The 9,379-nt window shown below is 41.0% G+C and overlaps 1 long non-coding RNA gene across 1 annotated transcript; it reads left to right on the top strand.

Annotated features, from left to right (window-relative positions):
• Positions 1 to 3,654: 3,654 nt before the first annotated feature.
• LOC121393161 lies at positions 3,655 to 4,827 on the top strand. Its single transcript, XR_005960780.1, has 2 exons — positions 3,655 to 4,526; positions 4,562 to 4,827. It is a non-coding gene; the product is annotated as an uncharacterized LOC121393161 (long non-coding RNA).
• The last annotated feature ends 4,552 nt before the right edge of the window (positions 4,828 to 9,379 follow it).

The following is a 9,379-nucleotide window of genomic DNA, read 5'->3' on the forward strand; positions in this document are numbered from 1 at the left end:
TTCCTCAAGACGGCCTGATCATATCCTGCTTTAATAATTTTCGTGTCATATCCTCGATCCACAAATCTATCCCAAAGCTCCATTGCTCTATTCTGGAAAGCATCCCAGGTAGAGCATATACGTCGTAATCTCAAAAATTTAGCACAGGTATTCCCCACAGACAGGACCCCGGATGTAATAAGCTATTCCAAGTAATTGGTTTACGATACAAAGTCGTCTCAATCCTATTATTAAGCACTGTAAATGTAACATCTAAAAATGGTATACTCTCACTATGAGTCTCATACGTAAACTGTATACCACTAGTTATAGAATTGCAATAATCAATAAATGATGACAAAGATTGTTTAGTATACTTTACAGTAATGTTCAGGATGATGGTAGTGCGGAGCACCTAGTGCGCGCGTCCTGCTAGGTTGCCATCCAGACCACGCCCCCCCATAGCTCTAATGTTTAGCTGGTAGGTGTCCTTATGATGCTTCGGTATTTTGATACCTAGGTATTTAATGTATTGATTGGGTTTTTAAAAGGGAACTCTGTAGGCCAGTCTTGTTGTGTCGTGTCATGTAGTAATCGTGCTTTAGATTTATCTGCGTTAATTTGGAAGCCAGCAATTCATCCGAATCTGTAGATTATAGAAAGTATGGGTGGGATCTCCAATTGAGGATTTTGTATGAAGAGTAGTATGTCATCCGCAAAATCTGTGACTTTCAGTTGGGTTTGGTTAATTGAGATTCCGGGTATTTTTGGGTCTTGTAAAAAGTGACGTAGGAGGGGATCCAAGGCAGAGTTGAATAATAGGGGGAGAGTGGGCATCCTTGTCTTGTCCCTCTACTTACAGTAAATCCGTTGGAGTTTGAGTTGTTAAATGTAATAAATGTTTGTGGGTTTGAATACAGTTTATTGAATAGATTGAGCATGTGTATGCCAAAGTGTTTGGAATTTTAGTAATCTTTTAATATGTGCATGTGAGATCCTGTCAAAGGCTTTGTCCGCGTCTAAATTTAGCAACATTCCATGTTTTCTTTTTTCTAGGTTACTGTGATAGACGACCGTTAGGATTTGCCGGAGGAATTTTACCGGTTGTCGATGTCTGAGGAAGCCTACTTGGTGTTTGGTAAGTATTTTGGGAAGGATTAGTTGTAACCTGTCTGCCATAATTTTTGTTAATAGTTTCAAATCTTGGTTAAGCAGTGAGATTGGTCTGTATGATGTTTGTCGGTCGGGTCCCTCCCTTCTTTCGGAATTAATATGATTCTTGCAATATTTGCTTCACTCGGGGAACCTTGCAGAATTTTGTTATATAAATTTGTCAAAATGGGGGGAATTTAATTTACCAGTAATTTATAATATTCTGCAGAAAGGCCATCAGGGCCCGGTGTTTTATTAGTTTTCAATTGTTTAATCACTTTTGTTATTTCCTCTTTTGTTATAGGGGTGTCAAGTATTGCTCTGTCCTGAACCGACAACTTTTGAGTTGAGTTTTGAGACCAGCCTCCTGTAGAAATTTGAGCCCGTCTGTTGGGTCATCTGAGGGAGCATTATATAAGGTTTTAAAGTGGGATGTTAAGATGTCTTTTATTTGGATGGGGTCCTTAGTCCAGCCTTGTGGGGATTTTAGTTTTTCTAAGAAGCAATTTGATGTCTGTTTGTTCGCTATTTTTGCCAAAAGTTTCCCAGATTTGTTACCCCATCTATAAAAGAGATTTGCTGTATGATTTAACGAGCTATGCGCTTTCTTTGTCAATAAAGTATCAAAAAGTTGTTTGGTCTCTTTGTATTTATTCCTGTCCTCTGAAAGGTTAGATATTTTAAAAGCTGTATAGTGTTGAGTTAGTTGTTGCTGTAAAAGAGTGTATTTTTCTAAATAGATTTTCCTCTTTTTAATCAGGTAAGATATAATGTGTCCCCTCAAAACGGGTTTCGATGCAGACCAAAGCATATGTGAGTCATCCCAGTGCTCAATATTATCGTCTATATAATTAGCCCAACAGGATTTTAAAAACAGGGAGAAGTCATAATTTGACGCTAGATATGCCGGAAATCTCCAGTTGGAGGAGCGCAGTATGGGTTGTGATAGTTTGAGTTGCATTGATATTAAAGCATGGTCAGATATGTCTATAGGGTATATTGTAGTCGCAGTTAGGTGAGGCAGCAGCGTCCGTGAGACAAAGATGTAATCTATTATATAATCTATTCTGGAATGAGTTCCATGAACTCCTGAATAAAAGGTATAATCTTTGGTAGTTGGGTTTAGGTGTCTGTAAGTGTCATGAAGATGTAATAGCTCACAGAGCGTGTGTAGAGACTTAGCTTTCGTGTTTGCGTGTGAGGAAGGTTTACCTGATTTGTCCATGTAGCTATCCCAGATTGCATTGGTGTCGGTGTTAGAAGCATAAATGTTAATAATGGTATACTGTATATTACATTCTGAATCTCTATGTCTTCTATCACTATAGGTTTTTAGAATTGAGCATTGTATAGATTTGTTGATTAAAATCGCTACCCCCTGGATTTGGTTCTATAGGACGCTGTTAAGATTGTATGGATCTAACGTGCCTTAAGTGGTGGGCTATCTTTAGATTTCCAATGGGTCTCTTGTAGCAACATAATGTGAGCTTTTTCTCTATGTAAGCGGTCCAGCACCTTTCGTCTTTTTATCGGGGTGTTGAGCCCGCCCACATTCCAGGAGATTGTCTTTGGATCGAATGTACAGGTTTTTGTGTAGTCACATTTTTTTCCACCATAATTATCTATCCTATGCCTTTTTTTTGGTGGGGAATCAAGATATGGCGGTTGTGGCTAGTGGGGGGTCTGTCCCAGCGAGCAGACCTCATCCCTATTTTGTGTGGCCTATGGAAGGTGTGGTCCCAGGGAGTTTGGGATCATATATCAGAACTCAGAGCATATAGTTTAGTAATTAAATGTAACCAAAACAATATTATAAAAGAGAAATCGAGTTTTCGTGTCAACTGTGACATCTTTAACATACCCAGTACCCATTGAATATGTAGAATAAAGTAACAAAAAAATGTTTATATAGAGTTAAAGTAGCAAGAGAGATAAAGTCATGACATATCAAAACTCTATAGGCTGGGAACAGCAAGGCAAATTTGTGTCCTGACGAAAAAAGCATTTTGCAAATGGGGCCAAATTCCTTTCGTTTCGTTGCCACAGAGGCCGAAAAGTATTAGAATAGTAGTTTTTTGTGGTTATCATAGTGTTAGGGAATAATCCAAAGACCGGAGATCACCGAATAATGGACTTGGAATAATCCAAGTTTATTATTTATATAATAAACATACACGAGCTCCGTGGGTTCTGATACACAAGTAGGTCAGAACTGAGAAACAAAAGATTAACCACACATTATATACCCTCTGGTGGGGAACTTCATGGGAATGGTATGTGAAAGGAGTACGGAAGGGAGTGAGGAGGAGTACAAGTCAGTGTGATTAGCTAGTTATGTGAAAATAAAGGGAGTACCACTATGTGCGAGCTTCAAAGATATTGCACCTTGTTACTGAGAACAAAAACATAACAGTAATACGAACCTTCTCACAGATGTTACACATAACCTTGAACAGTTTCTAGAAGGGCCTCATGGGCACCTAGAAACTGTTCACTCCATTAAGGGGGGCCAAGCAAGGCCTGCAAGACTTTTCCCCTACAACACCTCCTTTTGTCAGTATTTCTGACAACAATAATACAAAACAAACAATTAAACATAGCATACCTTATAACTGCTATGCATACAACCTATATGAGAATACATCTGGTATATACTGTTCATACACTGTGGTGGTTCATTGAAGTCAATTTTTAGACTTTTAGTGTTCTTAGGATAGAACAGAACAGGTTTAGAAGAACTTGCCTTTAGAAAAGAGTAAGACAATAAGGAGGTACAGCAAGAACAACAGCAACAAATGATGTTAGGTAGACAATAGATGACTAGAAGGATGACACCAACACAAACGAGGACATACAGAATGGTATGGAAAATCTTAGCACTGATATCTTGGAACCATGTGGATAGGTCCAACCAGGGGAAGATGGATTGTTCCTTGTGATTGGTTAAAAAGGTGTCCTTCCTCTGCTAAACCTTTACCAGGTGCTTGTCATCAATGTAATTACAACTGTACCTAACCCTCCTTGACTAGCTGGAAGATAATCTAACACTAAACAATGCGGCAGAACTTCCTTCTTCAATTGTTGGAGTTCATGACTTACTATCTTCAAACTGTTGACATATTCATTAGTAATGTTATCAAGCAACAACATACTAGACATAAGGCTAAAGGCTTTGTTAATGCAATATCTATTTACCTCAGGGGAAGTTAAAGAGAGCTCTTGCCTTACCTTTAAAGATGCACGCTTCATTAGGAAGTGTGCTGGAATCTGAGCTATCTTAATATCTTTAGCTTCCATATACCAGGTGGGATGAAGCAATTTAGCAATCATACATACACCATGGGAGCCTTTTGGTAGCCACGGATAGGCACATTCACCACAAACAAAGTAATAAGGTGAAGGTAAAGTGTAAGGAGGTATAGATGATTAGCGGAACTGTTGATACAAAGGCCATCAGAACATAAGTGTACCAACTTACCAATATCCTTGGGCGACACCGTTTTATGAAACTGGAGAAGTGTCAAATTACCTCAAGGCCTGTTAACTATGTCCTGACAGGATAGAGATTCTGCTACGTATGTCATACTGCGAGCTGACAAAGGATAATGTGTACATATCCATCAATCAGTAATAGTGTGGATGCTGCTATAACATACATTTTAACAAAAGCATTATCATTAGGCTCAAACAGTTATGCATATAAGTCTCTTTTGACAACCTTAACCTGATCGGTTGACGACACATTAGCCTCTGAAGTTGGTGAGGCTTTTACTTGTGAGTTGTCGTTGCCTGCAGGCTTTATGAGTGCTATCGTCAGCACAGCAACGAAGCTAATGATGTGCAGTACGGAGACACAGATGATAAGTATTTTATCTGGCTTTGGGCCAAAGCATCTGGCACACAGAGACATGATGGTGCTGCTGAGGATCTTCACCCGATGGGGACCTACGTCTTTTGCACTGCACGTTAGGGTCCCTGGGACTTAGGTGGTGGAGGGAAAGAGGCGTTATTATGTCCTACAATTGCCCCCCACTTACACCGCAGGTGGAAGTTGAGATGTCGGTTTCCCTTCAACCTTTACAGCTGTTTCTGTGACTAGGAGTACCTGGAATGGTCATTTTCAGCGAGGTTGAAGATCTTTGGCACTGTGTCTCCTTATGAGGATCCAATCTCCTGGAATGAGAGCATGTGGTTCCAGAACATCCGCTGGATCTGGTAATGAAGAATAAACTCGAGAACACAATTTGGTCAGTTCCTTATGTAACTGAGGAGCATATGCAGTCATTCTTCCATAGTTCATGCAAAGAAGATGAGTAGAAGGAAAGTACTGAGCCATGCGTGCTTGTCTCCCAAACAATATTTCATATGGGGAGAGTTTACTTAGCCTTTGGGGAGTGTGCGTGACAGACATAAGCACTATATCAAGGGCATCTGGCCACACAAGTTTAGTCTCTGCACATACTTTACTTAGCCTGCTTTTAATAACACCCTTTAGACTTTCCCACTAGCTTGGGGATGATATGGTGTGTAACATTTGATGAATTCCAATGTCTTTGTGCAGATTAATTACATAACCTGTCCCATGAAACGTGTACCTTGATCAGAGGATAATACCTCAGGCAGTCCATAACTGTAGACAATCTCTGCAATTAATTCATTAGCTATAGCTTCATCTGAAGCTTTTACAATGGACCCAGGGAATTGGTCAACACAAACAATTACATATTCATAGGTACAACATGTAGGTAACTGTAGGAAATCTATCTGCAATATCTGAAATTGTTACATTGGTTTAGGTCAGTGTTTGATAGGTGTTGGAATAGTCTTACCTAGATTATATTGCAAACAAATAAAACATAATTATACATATTTGGCTGCAATAGACGAGAACCCGGGGGCAAACCACATTCCTGACACTACATCACATATCCCCCCATAAAAAGTGTGGGTGAGATCATGTGAGGCAGCAACCAAATATGGTAACAGAGCACGGGGTGCAACAGGGCAATCACCTAAATGCCAAACAAAAAAAAACAACAAAAAAAAACAAAACAAAAAAACATCAACATTCGGAGTATGTGTACATCTGGCTTTAAGCCAATGTTCCTTCTCCTCAGGTTCCATTTGGTCCTGAAGGGCTGATAAAAACAGCACTAGAGGGAACAGGTAGAGTTGGTTCTTTTACAACACATGCTTTAAACATTTTATAACACAATGCTGCTTGCTTTGCAGCTACATCAGCATAGGCATTATCTTGTGCTACAGGCTCAGAGGACCCAGTGTGGGCGTAGTACTTAATGACTGCAACCTGTTTTGGTAGCGGATTTGGCACTACCGGATGGGCTGCAATAACAACTTTGTTAACTGCTCTGAGATCCTTAACAAACCGCCACTCATTCTTGCCGGGCTTTTTAATTGGCAAGATGGGCATATTTACAGGGCTAATCCTACGGTTTAACACTCCCTTATCAAGTAACCCTTGAATTACTGGGCAAATCCCCTATACCTTTGCCCTGGACAGTGGGTACTGTGAGATTTTGGGCAGGGGGGGGGCCCTTTGGGTCTACTTGTATGGACACTGGTGGGATGGATGACATGAACCCAACATCTGTTGGTGATAAAGCCCACAAATCACTTGAAACACATTGTAATTTAGGAGGTACAGAATCTTCCTCCTCAGAAATTTCCTTTAGTGACAGAAGATTAGTAGTATCTAGTGCATTGGTCATCTCAGACACTTATGGAGGCAGGGCAGGCACAAATACTGCATCCGGATTACAGTATATGGTGCACACTGGTTTAGAAAGGATGTCCCTACCTATGAAACTGTCAGGGATGGAGGCACTTAAAAGAAAGGCAGCTTTTGTGGATACAGTACCAATGGACACTTGCGATGGGCTTGTTTCTGCCATAGGGATAGGATTTCCTCCAACTCACACTGCCGTGACTACATTACCAGATAATGGCAGGTTTGAGTGAGTCTTTAAAACTGAGCGGGCAGCACCAGTATTCAGTAAACAAAGTTAGGGTCTTTTAATTAATAAACACTTCAATTAGGAGGTCTGGATGGTGATTAGAAGTGTTTGGAAATACTGGTACTGGTGCTGCCTCGCACCTTCAAGCAGGATTTATGAGGGATGCATTGGAATGTGAAGGGGCTGCATCTCCTGCAGGGGAAAGGGCTGTCTTTGGGGATATGCACTTATATGCATAATGCTCTTGATTGTTACAATTAACACAAACAACTGTCTTTTTGTCACGGTTATCTGACCTGTTCTGCTGTCTGTTAGTTATTGTTTCTGGAGTTTTGGGAATTAGCCTGGAAGTTGTTAGACTGTTGCTGAACGAGTAACACCTGCTGGTGCTTAAGACAGGAGTTCTCAACTTGTGGCAATGGCAATTATCTTTTCTAACTTCTTATGCTTCCAGGCAAGACTATGTATGCTGAGGTTACTTTGAGGATCATTTAGAAGTCCTACCACAAAGGTAATGGCACACTGGACAGCAGACTCTTGGGCATCTTGGTTAAATTTGAAAACTATTTCCCAAGAAGCTTCTGAAAGAAAAAAAATTGGTGCTTACTGTACTTTTCAGAGCATGGAAACAGACTCCGACTTGGGCTGGGTCAACAGGGTTAGTATCTCAATACATTTTGTCTAACATTTGGTAATCCCCTGGACCACACACTTTGAGTACAAATAATATATTGGTCTAATTAGGCTTATGAGCACCATTGACACACAAGAGTTCCTGTGCAAATTTGTGTGGAGTAGTATGGGGCTGTGGAACATCTTGAAAAATCCTTCTAAGATCTGTGTGTTTTTAGTTAGACGCACTTCTGCAGCGTCCCCACGTCGCCCCCCTTTTTCTCTACTTTGTATTGTACGGGCGGGGTAGAGCTTAGCTGTGGGGCTGGGGACAGCCTGCTCGTCTGTATCTGAGCTATAACTTTCAGAGAACTTATCTCTGAGCTGTTTGTCAATTTTTTTTTTTTTTTCACTGTTCTCTATTATCTAACTTAACCCTTCTGCTATCAACTTTTCTTGTTCCTCTCTTTGCTTTCTAGCTTCCTTTGATTCTTAGGCACTTTCCTGACTTTCTAGGGCACATACTTGACCATTTACCTCTTTTGCTGCCTCTCTCTTGCTCTTAGCTATTACGGGAAAACAACCCATCATAGAGTGGGGAGGCTGACGGCTCTATGTATGTCTTATGAGTTACAACCACTCAAGTCTGTGGGGCTAAAGCTTCTGATATATCACTGCTGTGCTGCGTATGTACTTAAATGCTTGTACTCTTGTCTGGTGATCCCATGTATTGTTGGGAGGAATGGCAAATGACTTACTCTCTGTAAGTGTACTCCACTTAGGCAAGTAAGCCACTACATCTTTGCCATATTCAACAGCAATCACACTACCTGGTGAATGCTCTACAGTCACTCTGCCTAGCGACTGTCTTGCGCTCACTCTCCTTGGTGAACGCGCAGAGGTGATCAGCCTCTGTTCACAATCCTCCCCGCTAGGGCGAGATGCTCCTAATGGAGTCTTACACTCATTCTGGCCAAATGCCTTAGTGAGCCTATTTCATCTCAACTAAAAAAATGCCCTCTTCCCTCAAGTACGCATACTATCTTGGGGTATACTGGGGTCTGACCAGGTAAGTTAGTACAATTCTTATAAGCAGCAATAGTATAGAAAAGTTAGAACTTTTTCACTTTGCAATTAGTCCCCAATCACATGCACATTCATACAGGACACATGGTTAAGACAAACATAGATACCTCGAGTGATCACCTTGGGTCAGGCTGCTTGCACAGCAACACCCTGTCCGCTTGGAACCGGAGAAGAAAGGAGACAGAACAAGGTATGCTTACCCTGTGTGGCCACTCCTGTCCCGTTAGTTCTCCGGGTCCTCACTGTGGATGGGTGAAATCAGCGTCTTGAGCCTGCCCGCATTATCTCCACCATTTTGTTAGGGAATAATCCAAAGACCGGAGATCACCGAGGTAAAAGGAATAATCCAAGTTTATTATTTATATAATAAACATACACGAGCTCCGTGGGTTCTGATACACAAGTAGGTCAGAACTGAGAAACAAAAGATTGACCACACATTATATACCCTCTGGTGGGGAACTTCATGGGAATGGTATGTGAGAGGAGTACGGAAGGGAGTGAGGAGGAGTACAAGTCAGTGTGATTAGCTAGTTATGTGAAAATAAAGGGAGTACCACTATGTGCGAGCTTCA

Source organism: Xenopus laevis, chromosome 1L (genome assembly GCF_017654675.1).
Source record: "Xenopus laevis strain J_2021 chromosome 1L, Xenopus_laevis_v10.1, whole genome shotgun sequence".
NCBI lineage: Eukaryota > Metazoa > Chordata > Amphibia > Anura > Pipidae > Xenopus > Xenopus laevis.